Source organism: Siphateles boraxobius, unplaced genomic scaffold, assembly GCF_051911475.1.
Source record: "Siphateles boraxobius isolate OS27281-9 unplaced genomic scaffold, OSU_SipBor_1 70, whole genome shotgun sequence".
NCBI classification, from domain to species: Eukaryota; Metazoa; Chordata; class Actinopteri; order Cypriniformes; family Leuciscidae; genus Siphateles; species Siphateles boraxobius.
Genome location: NW_027509198.1, coordinates 399,179 through 412,263, shown reverse-complemented (window position 1 = coordinate 412,263; position 13,085 = coordinate 399,179). Strand labels below are relative to the sequence as shown.

The 13,085-nt window shown below is 50.1% G+C and overlaps 1 long non-coding RNA gene across 1 annotated transcript; it reads right to left on the bottom strand.

Moving 5' to 3' along the window:
• Window positions 1-6,872: 6,872 nt before the first annotated feature.
• On the bottom strand, window positions 6,873-8,594 carry LOC143724256 (uncharacterized). The gene is made up of 4 exons (XR_013197295.1): window positions 8,419-8,594; window positions 8,083-8,138; window positions 7,773-7,845; window positions 6,873-7,077 (listed from the first exon to the last, which is right to left on the bottom strand). It is a non-coding gene; the product is annotated as an uncharacterized LOC143724256 (long non-coding RNA).
• Between the last annotated feature and the right edge of the window lie 4,491 nt (window positions 8,595-13,085).

The window sequence follows — 13,085 nt, the reverse complement described above, 5'->3', positions numbered from 1 at the left end:
AAGGAGATACCCAGCTAACACACGACGTAACAGTTACATAATGTATTCGTACTTTTTGGTCACGTCATGACTTTACCAATTGACAACGTAACTACAACGTCGCATGCTCGTAATTTCATTATCATCATATGACCAACCCACAACGTCGTCAGTACGTCCTCCTAAGGTTATAAGATAACCAACAACGTCTCAGATACGTACTCTAATCGTAATTAATTGGTAATTTTATGACTTACTGGCAACGTCACTACAACGTTGCATGCCCGTAATTTCATTACCATCATATGACCAAACCACAACGTCGTCAGTACGTCCTCCTAAGGTTATAAAATAACCAACAACGTCGCAGATACCCAGCTAACAAAAATACGTGACTGTTACATAACTGCAACGTAATCTGGTGACCAAACTTTCGTCGTGGCAACGTAACTAGTTATGTCGTGGCAACCGGAAAAGTGAAATTCCTGGATTCGTTGTCACGACGTAACTTTGTAACGTTGTCAGTAAGTAACTGCGACGTTGTGGCAACGTCGTGGATCAACAGTCGTGTGTTGGTAACCAGTTGGTCATTTTAGTTTTTAATTAATATAATATAGGCGGACATACAGTGGTCTAATTTAACTTGTCCTCATTTGCCCAAAACTATTTTGGAGACTTTTCAACGACATACGAAAGATACAGACTCGGTATTTGGTTAATTCAGTTCATTTACTATAGAACAAAGCACAAACAACAGCAAAAACAGTGTGCAAACAGGTTTATAAACATTTAAATGAAGAAGGTTTTATATTAATATAATTAAAATGTAAAATAATGGTTTTCTATTTTAATATACTTTAAAATATAATTTAATCCTGTGATGCAAAGCTGAATTTTCAGCATCATTAATCCAGTCTTCAGTGTTATATGATATAATATTATACACAGGAATAAATTACACTACTATATATTCACATAGAAAAGAGAAACATTATAACACACAACAGCTGTTCCCCTTCAGGGACTACCGCTGCGTGTAATCGCAGTGGGAACGCCCCCCAGCGTAGCGCGTCTGAAGCATGAATGAAATCAGTCAATGGAGCGTCACAGCGGGTGACGTCACCGACCAGGAAGCTATAAATATCCCCTGAATACACAAGCCACCAGCTTCTGTTACTTCAGCAGCGCTCTGTGTGTGTCTGATATCTTTCGATTGTGTTTGTCTGATTTTGTCAGGAGTTTTCACTATATATATATATATATATAAAAAAACCAAAATGAGCGAGCAGTATAGAAAGTGTGTTCCCCCCTGTACACGTTACATCACGGGTAGGGATTCTCACGAGTTATGTGTAGCTTGTTTGGGAGTTCAGCATGCCCAGTCGGCTCTCGAGGGAGTCGATTGTGAGCATTGCGAGCGTTTTCCTTTGAGAACTCTGCGCTCGCGGCGATCGCTCTTTGAGGAGAGTGGTTTGTTGCGAGCTCCCCAGGGCTCGGGTCCCGCTTCTGTTGAGGCAGAGCGGCGGCGCTTGACTTGGGGTTCGCAGATGGATCTCACCGGCGACGCTGAGACGGGCCCCGCCCTATCTCAGCTTTCTCCGGTGGGATCCAGTGCCTCTCACCCGGCTCTGGAAGCACGTGCTGCGGCGGTTACTTCTGCCAGTTACTTATCCAGTTCTGAGGATCTGGATGTCGAAAGTTTGGCATCAGAGGAAACTAGCTCACTTCATTATACTGCTGAAGAAGGTTTAATGGATGTGTTATCTCGGGCTGTTGAAAAACTCAGTATTGAATGGCCAACTGATAAACAAGAATCTAGAAATAAAAGCAAACTAGATGATAGATTTCTCTCTGCACGTCCTCAGCCTTCTCGCCGGTGCTTACCATTCTTCCCAGACCTTCATGCTGAGGTTTCAAAGACCTGGGTTAGACCGGTTTCGAGCAGAATATATACCAATCAATCCAATGCTTATGGTAATATTTTTTGTGCAAAGTCTGCTGGATATGTGACGATGCCGAAGGCGGAGGAGACGCTCGCGAGCTATCTCTCTCCTGCCTCGGCATCTTCGCTTAAAGCACCGGCTCTTCCTTCTAGACCACTGAAAAATACTTCTGTGCTGGTGGGGAAGGCTTACTCGGCGGCTGGGCAGGCGGCTGCATGTTTGCATACAATGGCCATTATGCAGGCTTATCAGGCTGACCTGCTCAAAGATGTGTGTGAGGGGGGAGAAATTTCGGCAGATATGATCAATGAGCTCAGGCAGACTGCTGATCTCACTCTCCGGGCCACCAGGGAAACAGCTAAATCTGTTGGCCGGTCTATGGCAGCCATGGTGGCCACAGAAAGGCATTTATGGTTGAGTTAAACCTCTATGAAAGAAAAAGATAAATCTCTCCTATTAAATGCTCCTGTTTCGCCTGCGGGCCTCTTCGGTGACGCTCTTCACTCTGTCACTGAGAGGTTCCAGGAAGAGAAAAAACAGGCGGCTGCTTTTCATAAGTTTATCCCTCTCAAAGTGCGCGTCACTGGGGCTGCTGAGCGAGGGCAGTCCCAGCCGTCGAGTTCATCTTCTAAAAGAGCACAGCAGAAGCGGAGTGTCGCGTCTCGTGCCCCCCCGCAGACAAACTGGAGGGACGAGGCGGGGCGCTCTCCGGCGCGGCCTTCTCGGGGCAGGACTGATCTGAGGTCAGTCATTGTCGCCAGGAAGGCCGCGTCGAAAAAGTCCTGACGGGCTGAACGTCAGGACTCTGAGGGTGGTCCCCATCGGGAAAGACTTGAGTTCGCCGCTCAAAAACACGGCGCCCTGTCTTTCTCGATGCCCTCAGGGTTCTGTTCTACTAACCCTGCCTATACAGGGCGTAGAGAGACTCGGCGAGCGATTTCCCGAGGGACGCTCGCCCCCTCCGAGGAGGGTTGTGGAGTGCTCAGACCAGCTGTTTCCTGCCAGTATGTTACAGGGCGCTGTGTCTGTCACTCGGGATGTTCATCCAGAGGCCAGCCTCGAGAGGCTGGTTCCCTTAGTAGAGTTCCTGGCGGAATGGGAAATGCTTCCCAATGTTTCTCAGTGGGTCCTGAATATTATAAAGAACGGGTACGCTATTCAGTTCAGAACGCGTCCACCTCGGTTCAGAGGGGTTCTGCCCACGGTGGTGGGCCCCGAGCAGGCTCTGGTATTAGAACAGGAGGTAGAAACTCTGCTGCACAAAGGGGCTATAGAACGGGTTCCTCCGCCCAGCAGGGAGTTAGGATACTACAGCCGGTACTTCATCGTTCCGAAAAAAGATGGAGGGCTGCGTCCCATTCTAGATCTGCGTCTCTTAAATCGCACTGTAGGGAAGCTCAAATTCAAGATGCTCACTCTCAAACAGATCGTGTCACAAATCAGATCCGAGGACTGGTTTGTCACGATAGACCTAAAGGACGCCTACTTCCATGTATCCATCCTCCCTCAACACAGGAAGTTCCTGAGGTTCGCTTTCGGGGGCGAAGCGTACCAATATCGGGTTCTTCCGTTTGGCCTAGCACTGTCACCCCGCACGTTCACGAAGTGTATGGATGCAGCTATAGCCCCGCTTAGGCTGCAGGGCATTCGTATTCTGAACTATATAGACGATTGGTTAATTCTAGCTCAATCAGAACAGCAGGCGGTTCGGCACCGAGATGTCGTTCTTGCTCACATCAAGAGGTTGGGGTTGAGGCTTAACGCCAAGAAGAGTGTTCTTTCTCCATTACAGAGAACCACTTTTCTCGGTGTAGTGTGGGATTCGACGACGATGCAGGCACAGTTGTCACCTGCTCGTGTTGCTTCGATTCTCGCCGCAGTAGATCAGGTCAAGCTAGGCCAGTCGTCCACTGTAAAACAGTTCCAGAGACTGTTAGGTCTCATGGCAGCTGCGTCCAACGTGATACCTTTTGGCCTCCTGCACATGAGACCGTTACAGTGGTGGCTCAGAACCAGGGGATTCTCCCCGAGGGGAAATCCGTTTCGCATGATCATGAGTTCGCGACGATGTCTTCGCGCCCTGGTTATGTGGAAAGATCCTCGGTTTCTGTCCCAAGGCCCGGTGTTGGGAGCTCCTTGTCGTCGCGTTATGCTAACGACAGATGCCTCTCTCACGGGGTGGGGGGCGATCATGAGTGGTTGCTCAGCTCGGGGTCTGTGGGGGGACCATCACCGTCTATGGCACATAAATTGTCTAGAGATGTTGGCAGTGTTTCAGGCTCTGAAACACTTCCTCCCAGACCTAAGGGGCCACCATGTTCTTGTTCGAACAGACAACACATCGGTGGTCTCTTATATCAACCATCAGGGGGGTCTGCGTTCTCGCCCACTTTACAAACTGGCACGTCAGATTCTCCTATGGTCCCAGGGGAGAATTCTTTCTTTGAGAGCTATTTATCTCCCAGGGTACTTAAATCAGGGGGCAGACATCCTGTCGAGGCAGGGGCCGAGGCCCGGGGAATGGAGTCTTCACCCCGAGGTGGTGGAGCTCCTATGGGAACATTTCGGTCGTGCCGAGGTAGATCTATTTGCTTCCAGAGAGACATCACATTGTCCACTGTGGTTCTCTCTCAGCCTGCCAGCCCCACTTGGGTTGGACGCGATGGTACATCCGTGGCCGAGGTCATGTCTGTACGCTTTTCCCCCGATCGCTCTGCTCCCGGGAGTTCTGGAGAGGGTTCGCCGGGACGGGCTCTCCCCTAGAGATACCGATCAGGAGAGATCTACTCTCTCAGGCGAGTGGGTCGATCTTTCACCCCCGCCCAGAACTATGGAGGCTGTGGGCTTGGCCTCTGAGGGGGCCCAGCTCATAGATTCTGGTCTCTCGACTGAGGTCGTTGAGACCATCCTCCAATCCAGAGCTCCCGCCACAAGGAAGTTATATGCCGCGAGGTGGAAACTTTTCACCTCTTGGTGTGGAGAGCGCCAGCAGGACCCAGTTAACTGCCCGGTTGGTACAGTGCTGGATTTCCTGCAGGACCGGCTCTCCACAGGGTTATCTCACTCCACACTGAAGGTGTATGTGGCGGCCTTAGCTGCTTACCACGACCCTTCGAGTGGAGGTTCTCTCGGGAGACACCCACTTGTATCTCGCTTCCTTCGTGGCGCCTTGAGGCTGAGGCCTGCAGTCCGCACGAGGGTACCAGCTTGGGATCTGGCCATCGTCTTGGAAGGTCTCTCCCTAGCTCCTTTCGAGCCGGAAAAGTTCCTTACACTAAAGACTATCCTTCTTCTTGCTATCTCGTCTCTAAAAAGAATTGGAGATATTCAAGCACTTTCGGTGGCTCCCTCGTGCCTGGAATTTGCTCCTGGTATGGTAAAAGCTTTTCTCTGTCCGAGACCAGGGTATGTTCCTAAGGTACCAACCACTTCGGTTAGACCTATAGTTCTGCAGGCTTTCTGTCCTCCGCCTTTTTTGACGTCAGACCAGGAGAAACTTAATTTGCTGTGTCCTGTTAGGGCTTTAGATGCGTATGTCCACAGAGCTGCCCTGTGGAGGAAATCAGAACAATTGTTTGTCTGTTTTGGGTCACCTAAGAAGGGGTGTCCAGCATCTAAGCAAAGGATGAGCAAGTGGGTGGTCGAGGCCATCTCGCTTGCTTACGGTTCGGCCCATCAGCCTTCACCTTTGGCTGTAAGGGCTCATTCCACCCGGAGTATGGCTGCTTCTACAGCTCTTCTTTCAAGAGCTTCTCTTCAGGACGTTTGTGATGCGGCAGGCTGGTCCTCACCGCACACTTTCGTCAGATTTTATTCCCTTGACCTTAGCTCCACTCCCGGGGCTCAGGTTCTCTCGTCGGCTTGTGTCTCCTTATGACACAAGACGGGGATTTGGTCGTATGGGGATGTGGGTATTGCGTTCCCACTGCGATTACACGCAGCGGTAGTCCCTGAAGGGGAACGTCCCGGGTTACGTATGTAACCCTAGTTCCCCGAAGGTACGGACGCTGCGTGTCCTGCCATACTCTCGGCATCCCCTTGGATCGCTTGCTTCAGTAACATTAGAAGCTGGTGGCTTGTGTATTCAGGGGATATTTATAGCTTCCTGGTCGGTGACGTCACCCGCTGTGACGCTCCATTGACTGATTTCATTCATGCTTCAGACGCGCTACGCTGGGGGGCGTTCCCACTGCGATTACACGCAGCGTCCGTCCCTTCGGGGAACTAGGGTTACATACGTAACCCGGGACGTTTTACATTATGATAATATTTCACAATATTACTGTTTTTTGTCAAATAAATGCTAGCTTGATGAGCAGAATAGACTTCTTCCAAAAAGTATGAAAAATAGTAATGTTTCCAAACTTTTGACCGGTACTGTAAATTATTTTATACAAAATAAATAGTAGTTCATAAGATTGACACTGTATTATATCTAGTATTATTGAAGCAAAACAGAGTTCCTATAACAGTGCAATTTGTAGATTTCAAGTCTTCGAGAAAATGTTTTATGTGTTGCAAACCTCTTTTTCTTTCCTTTCTCTCTCACAAACACAACACATCAGTTACACCTTTTTAAATTCTTCATTGCAGGTGCACAAATCCTATTCTTCAAATTACCAAACTCACAGGGTCATATTTTTGTTGATAAACAGTAACATTTTGGCAAATTATGCACATTTCTTGGTGTATAAATTTGTGAATCATCTATACTGTTTGGCTATTCTCATGTGGTCACCGTTTCCCGTTTTATTCACAGTCACATATGCTCAAACCCCCTGTGTGGCCGCGCCTTAAATGTCAGCATACATTTCTTACTTTGTGATTTGAAAAAAAGAAAAGTATTTGTGCACCTCCAATGAAGAATTTGAAAAGCTGTAACTTGCGGGGTTTTTTTGAAAGAGAAAAAAGTTTGAAACTTCTATAAAAAAAAAAAAAACTTTCTCTCTGTGACTTTACATGTACTGATGTCTGACTACTTTACACCTACAGATTCCACTGTCACAGGTGCTCAGTTTTGCTATAATAAAACCTATACAGAACATGGTAGTAATCAGCCATCCGTGCAAAAGCAGAGGTCGGTGTGGTGTACAGGTACTTCTGTCCAGGCCAACATCTCACGCCTTGATGCCTTCCGCTGTGGATCCCAGAAAACCTGCAATACAAACATAGTACAGTTCAAAATCTCATCTGGTATCACAAATTATCATTCCAGGTTCAATTTAAAATTAGGGTTAGGTTAAATGCTCAATATTAGGGCTGCACAATATTGAAAACCTTACATAAAATATTTTGTTTATCTGCTGCTATATATATTGCGATATAAAAACAAATTTCAAGAGATTATTTATTTAGAGGAGTGAATCTGCATTGAAAATTATAAACAAATTACAAGCATGGATAAATTCAATAGAAGAAAAATACAATTGAAATAAGCAGTGCATGATGTTTTTTAGGAAAATCTAACTTATCAGGTACGGAAATTGAATTATCGAATGTAAAAAGTCTTCACTGAGGTACAGCATCTCCCTACTCTTACAAAATTACAAACAACCAGCTCGAAAAACACTTGTATGAAGACTGTTTAAAACACCCCTCCTAATCCTCACAGAATTTGCAAGACAATGTCTATAATAAATAGTGTGTGTAATTTCTTCAGTACCGTCAGCAGAACCGATAACATCTGAGCTTATCGATACTGCGGTCTTCCTTAATTTGGCCCCAGGGCCCATTTAATGTTTAATACGGGGTTTCGGTACCCATCCCTACATATGTGTGAGTTCATATGGATGAAGGCCTGTTGTGTTCTGTCTCTTGATTTGTGATAGTGGCAGCTATTGTGAAACTCACCTTCGTCATGTACTGAGTGTGGATGGCATCAAGATCTTGTCCTGAAGAATCACAGGGTCAAATGATATCTCATCTGGTAACAAGAGCATAGCCATAACTTTAAAAACTCTAATGATATTTTTACCCCCTGATATTGTATTGCGGATATACATTCAAACATTTTAAAAGGCTAAGAGTATGAGCCATGAGTAAACTGGACAGATATCTGTGAAAAATAACTTGCGTGCCTAAAGTTGTCGACCCCCTGAATTCAGCTTTTGAAAGTAAAAAGAATTTCAGTATTTATCAGTAAAAAATACATATAAAATACCTTTGAGTTGGACAGTATGGTGTCTGTCTCATTGGCCAACATAGTTAAAAACACACCTAGAGAAAAAAAAAAAAATATATATATATATATATATACTATATACCAATGACCATGATATCCTGTTATCATAATAGTTAAATGAATTATTATAACTATGACCATTATAACATTATATTTGCTGCCTATTATTTAGCTGATTATTTAGCCTACAGGCTTCTCAAGGACAATGTCAGTGAAAAAAACTGGGGTTAATGAATTTAAAGTGTGAGACTTCATTCAAAATTATAAATCCTACAGACCCACAACTATTGAACAGTATGTTTGAGTTTTGCTTACTAGTCGAGTTCATAGCCGTGGAGGTTGTCTTGGACAGGGGGTGCAGCAGGCCATCAGCATGATGATCTTCTAGAAAATAACATGCAATGTGTCACAGAGCCAACAATGTTACATAGAATTTACAATAGAACAAAGGGTTTATTACAAGGAAGCAAGCTAGAGAAGGGATGAAATGCAGAAAAGATAAAGAATATATATATATAAAATCTTAAGGTAATATATTGTGCAATAAATGCATATGAAATTATTATCGTGATTAAACAATAACTCCCCCTTTGTTGTGGAGGTTTTTTTTCTGTCCCTCCTGAAATCGTCTACGGTTACCTATGTAACCCTCGTTCCCTGAGTAGGGAACGGAGACGTTACGTCGGATGACGACGAATGGGGTTTCGCTTAGAAAGCCTATCAACTTCGAGTATTACAAAACGAGCCAATGGCAAAGAAATGCCATGGGTCTGCGGAATTTGCATGGCGTAACTCCACCCCACCTCGTGGGTATAAAAGGAGGAAGCCGGCAGCAAGCAGATATGTTTCTTCGCTGAGGAGCCAAGACTGAGCTCAGGCGATCCCCGCGGTACAGCGGAAAGTGGCAGGCAGACGTAACGTCTCCGTTCCCTACTCAGGGAACGAGGGTTACATACGTAACCGTAGACGTTCCCTTTCGTTGTCACTCCGAGTTACGTCGGATGACGACGAATGGGGTTACCAGTCTAATCACGCCACCTTCTCAGCTGTCTTCCAGTGCCCTGCGTAAATCGAGATCCCTGTCAGCCTGGACAAAGGACTCCATATAACACAGGAATACCAAGGTACACTGGGAAGCATATCCCAAGCTTAGGGGAAGTATGCAATTAATGCCAGCCCGGAGGGGGGGGACTTAGAGAATACACATATGACCCGAAGGAAGCATATGGGAAACACTGGGGTGTCCAGCCGCAGGTGGAATATTTCAACCCCAGGGGTGGCAAGGTGGCTTGCCAAGGGAAAGACACACGCTCAGAGAGGCTTACAGTGGAAATACACATGTGGGGGTCGCTCAGAGGAGGGACCATGCACACGGGAGGCACCTAGCCGACGCACAGGCAATGGACACTGGCGCCGACGTCAGGAGTGCTGGAGGAGCTCAGGGCTTTCGGAGAAGCTCACCTGAGGAAAGTATCGCACGTATCCAGTCCGTGGAGTGGAATGGCGAGCAAGCGAAGACACCTGAGCGGGTCCGGTACTAGCTGGTTGAAGCGAGTACACGAGAGGACACAGGCTCCACTCGGAGATTATAGAATCTGGCGAATGTGTTAGGTGTCGCCCAGCCTGCAGCTCTGCAGATGTCTGTTAGCGAGGCGCCATGCGCTAGAGCCCAAGAGGACGCCACACTCCGGGTGGAGTGGGCAGTCACACCAAGGGGGCACGGTCGACCTTGCTGCTGGTAAGCCAAAGCAATGGTGTCCACTATCCAGTGAGACAACCTTTGCTTGGAGAGAGCCTTTCCCTTCAGCTTCCCACCATAACAGACAAAGAGCTGGTCTGAGGTCCTGAAACACTGCGTTCTGTCTACATAGGCGCGGAGAGCGCGTACTGGACAGAGCAGTGCCAAGGCTGGGTCTGCCTCCTCCGAGGGCAGCGCTTGCAGGTTCACCACCTGGTCCCGAAAGGGAGTGGTAGGAACCTTGGGCACATATCCAGGCCGGGGTCTCAGGATCACGTGAGAGGAAGCCGGCCCAAATTCCAGGCACGCTTCGTCAACGGAGAATGCGTGCAGGTCCCCAACCCTCTTGATGGAGGCCAGTGCAACCAGGAGCGCTGTCTTCATAGACAGGAACTTAAGCTCGACTGATTGCAGGGGCTCAAAGGGAGCACTCTTCAGGGCAGTTAGAACCACTGAGAGGTCCCAAGAGGGAACGAGAGGAGGACGAGGAGGATTTAGTCTCCTCGCTCCTCTCAGGAACCTGATGATCAGGTCGTGCTTCCCTACCGACTTACCTTCGATGAGGTCATGATGTGCGGCAATGGCGGCAACATAGACCTTCAGGGTGGAGGGAGACAGCCTTCGCTCCAGCCCCTGTTGAAGGAAGGAAAGCAAAACACTGATCGAGCATCTCCGGGGGTCTTCTCGGTGAAAAGAGCACCAGTTGACGAAGAGGTTCCACTTCAACGCATAGACGTGTCTCGTGGACGACGCTCTAGCGGAAGTGATGGTAGCCACCACCGCTGGTGGTAGGGTACTCAAACCTGCCTCGTCCCATCCAGGAGCCACACGTGGAGGTTCCAAAGATCGGGACGAGGGTGCCATAGGGTGCCCCGTCCCTGAGAAAGAAGGTTCTTCCTCAGAGGGATCGGCCAGGGAGGTGCTGTCGCGAGGAGTACTAGTTCGGGGAACCAGGTCCGGTTGGGCCAGTAAGGGGCAACCAGAATGACCTGCTCCTCGTCCTCCCTGACCTTGCGCAAAGTGTGCGCAAGAAGGCTCACTGGGGGAAACGCATACTTGCGGCCCTGCGGCCAGCTGTGCGCCAGAGCATCCGTGCCGAGCGTGCCCTCGGTCAGGGAATAGAACTGGGCGCAATGGGTCGAGTCGTGAGAGGCAAACAGATCTATCTGCGCGTCCCCGAACTGGTCCCAAATCAGCTGAACCGACTGGGGATGGAGTCGCCATTCTCCAGGGAGGGGCTGAAGCCGTGAGAGCTCGTCGGCTGCACAGTTCAACGCTCCGGGAATGAAGATGGCTCGAAGCGACCTCAGATGCTTCTGACTCCATAGGAGGAGGTGGCGAGCGAGTTGTGACATACGGCGGGAGCGTAGACCACCTTGATGGTTGATGTACGCTACAGTGGCGGTATTGTCTGAGCGGACTAGTACGTGTTGACCCCTGAGCAACGCCCGGAAGCGGTGCAGGGCAAGGCGTACTGCCAATAACTCGAGGCAATTGACATGCCACAGCCGCTGGGGTCCTGTCCAGGAGCCCGCAGCAGCATGTCCATTGCACATGGCGCCCCAGCCCGTGGTGGAGGCATCTGTTGAGACAACAACATGCCGGGAAGCTCGTGCCAGGGGGACACCGGCCCTGAGAAAATCGAGGTTCGACCACGGGGTGAAGAACTGACGGCAGGTCGGAGTAACTGGTACTCGGAACGTGCCGTGTTGCCATGCCCACCTCGGTCTCGGTCGCGAAGCCAAAGTTGAAGCGGTCTCATATGAAGCAATCCGAGCGGCGTGACCGCGGCTGCAGATGCCATATGCCCCAGGAGCCTCTGAAAAAGTTTCAGTGGAACCGCACTCTTGCCCTCGAATTGTCTAGGGCAAGTCAGCAGTGACTGCGCGCGCTCGCTCGTAAGCTGCGCGGACATGGCGACCGAGTCGATGTCCATACCGAGAAAAGAGATCCTCTGCACGGGGCAAAGTTTGCTCTTCTCCCAGTTGACCCGAAGGCCCAGACGGGCTAGGTGCCGGAGCACTAGGTCCCTGTGTTCGCAAACCTGATCTCGAGAGTGAGCTAGGATCAGCCAGTCGTCGATATAACTCAGGATGCGAACCCCTTGCTCTCGAAGGGGAACAAGGGCCGCCTCGACGACCTTCGTGAAGATGCGAGGAGACAGGGCTAGCCCGAAAGGGAGAACCGCGTACTGGTATGCCTGCCCCTCGAAAGCAAACCGGAGGAACGGTCTGTGTCGAGGAAGAATGGAGACATGAAAGTAGGCGTCCTTCAGGTCGATCGCTGCAAACCAATCCTGGGGCCGTATGCATTCGAAAACGCGTTTGGCGGTGAGCATCTTGAACGGCATCCGGTGAAGGGAGCGGTTCAGCACGCGCAAGTCCAGGATTGGCCGTAACCCACCGGTTTTCTTGGGGACAATGAAGTAGGGGCTGTAGAAGCCGGACCTCATCTCGGCTGGAGGGACAGTCTCGATTGCACCCTTCGCCAGCAGGGTGGCAATCTGTGCTCTCATGATAGGGGCATTGCCACCGACCAAAGTGGAGCGGACTCCCCTGAAGCGGGGAGGAGACCGTGCGAACTGAATCGCATAGCCGAGCCTGACGGTACGCGCGATCCAGTGGGACAGACGGGGAAGCTCTAGCCAGGCTCCCAGGAACTGAACCAACGGGATCATGCGAGCCACAGGCGTCCCCCCGGAGGGGCAGCGAGGCGGAGTAACTGGCCCAGATGTGGACGGCATAGCGGCCCGGAGAGGGGGCACAGTTAGCAACCGCACCCTGGCAGAGGGGGCCAGGGGAGGACCAGGCTGGTCGTCCCGCGGGGGCCTGCTCTGCCAGGGGTCTGGCGACAGAGGGGGACAGGGGCGAAGCGGTCCGTGGACGGCACGCCGTGTCAACCGCCTCTGGGACAGAGGGGGGCGAGGAGAGCACGGCTTGTGGGCGGCGCTCTGTGTCGCCCGAGAACTCTGTGAGCTCAGGGAAGAGGGGATTGTTTCTGTCTTTAACCACATTAGGGTGCTGCCCACCCGTGGGTGAGCAGCGGGGAGTGGAGAACAAAAGATTCTCCCCCGGCCCTCCACCGGGGGATGGAGTGGTCCTGCTACCACCTCCTGAGAAACAATCATCATCCCTGAGCAGCCCGTCTCAGGAGCGCCGCTTGGCCCGGCGTTTAGCGGGGGGCGGGGCAGGAGAGGGCTGTGGCGCCTTCTTACGGCTTCCTCCGCGACCGGCCCTGGGTGGAG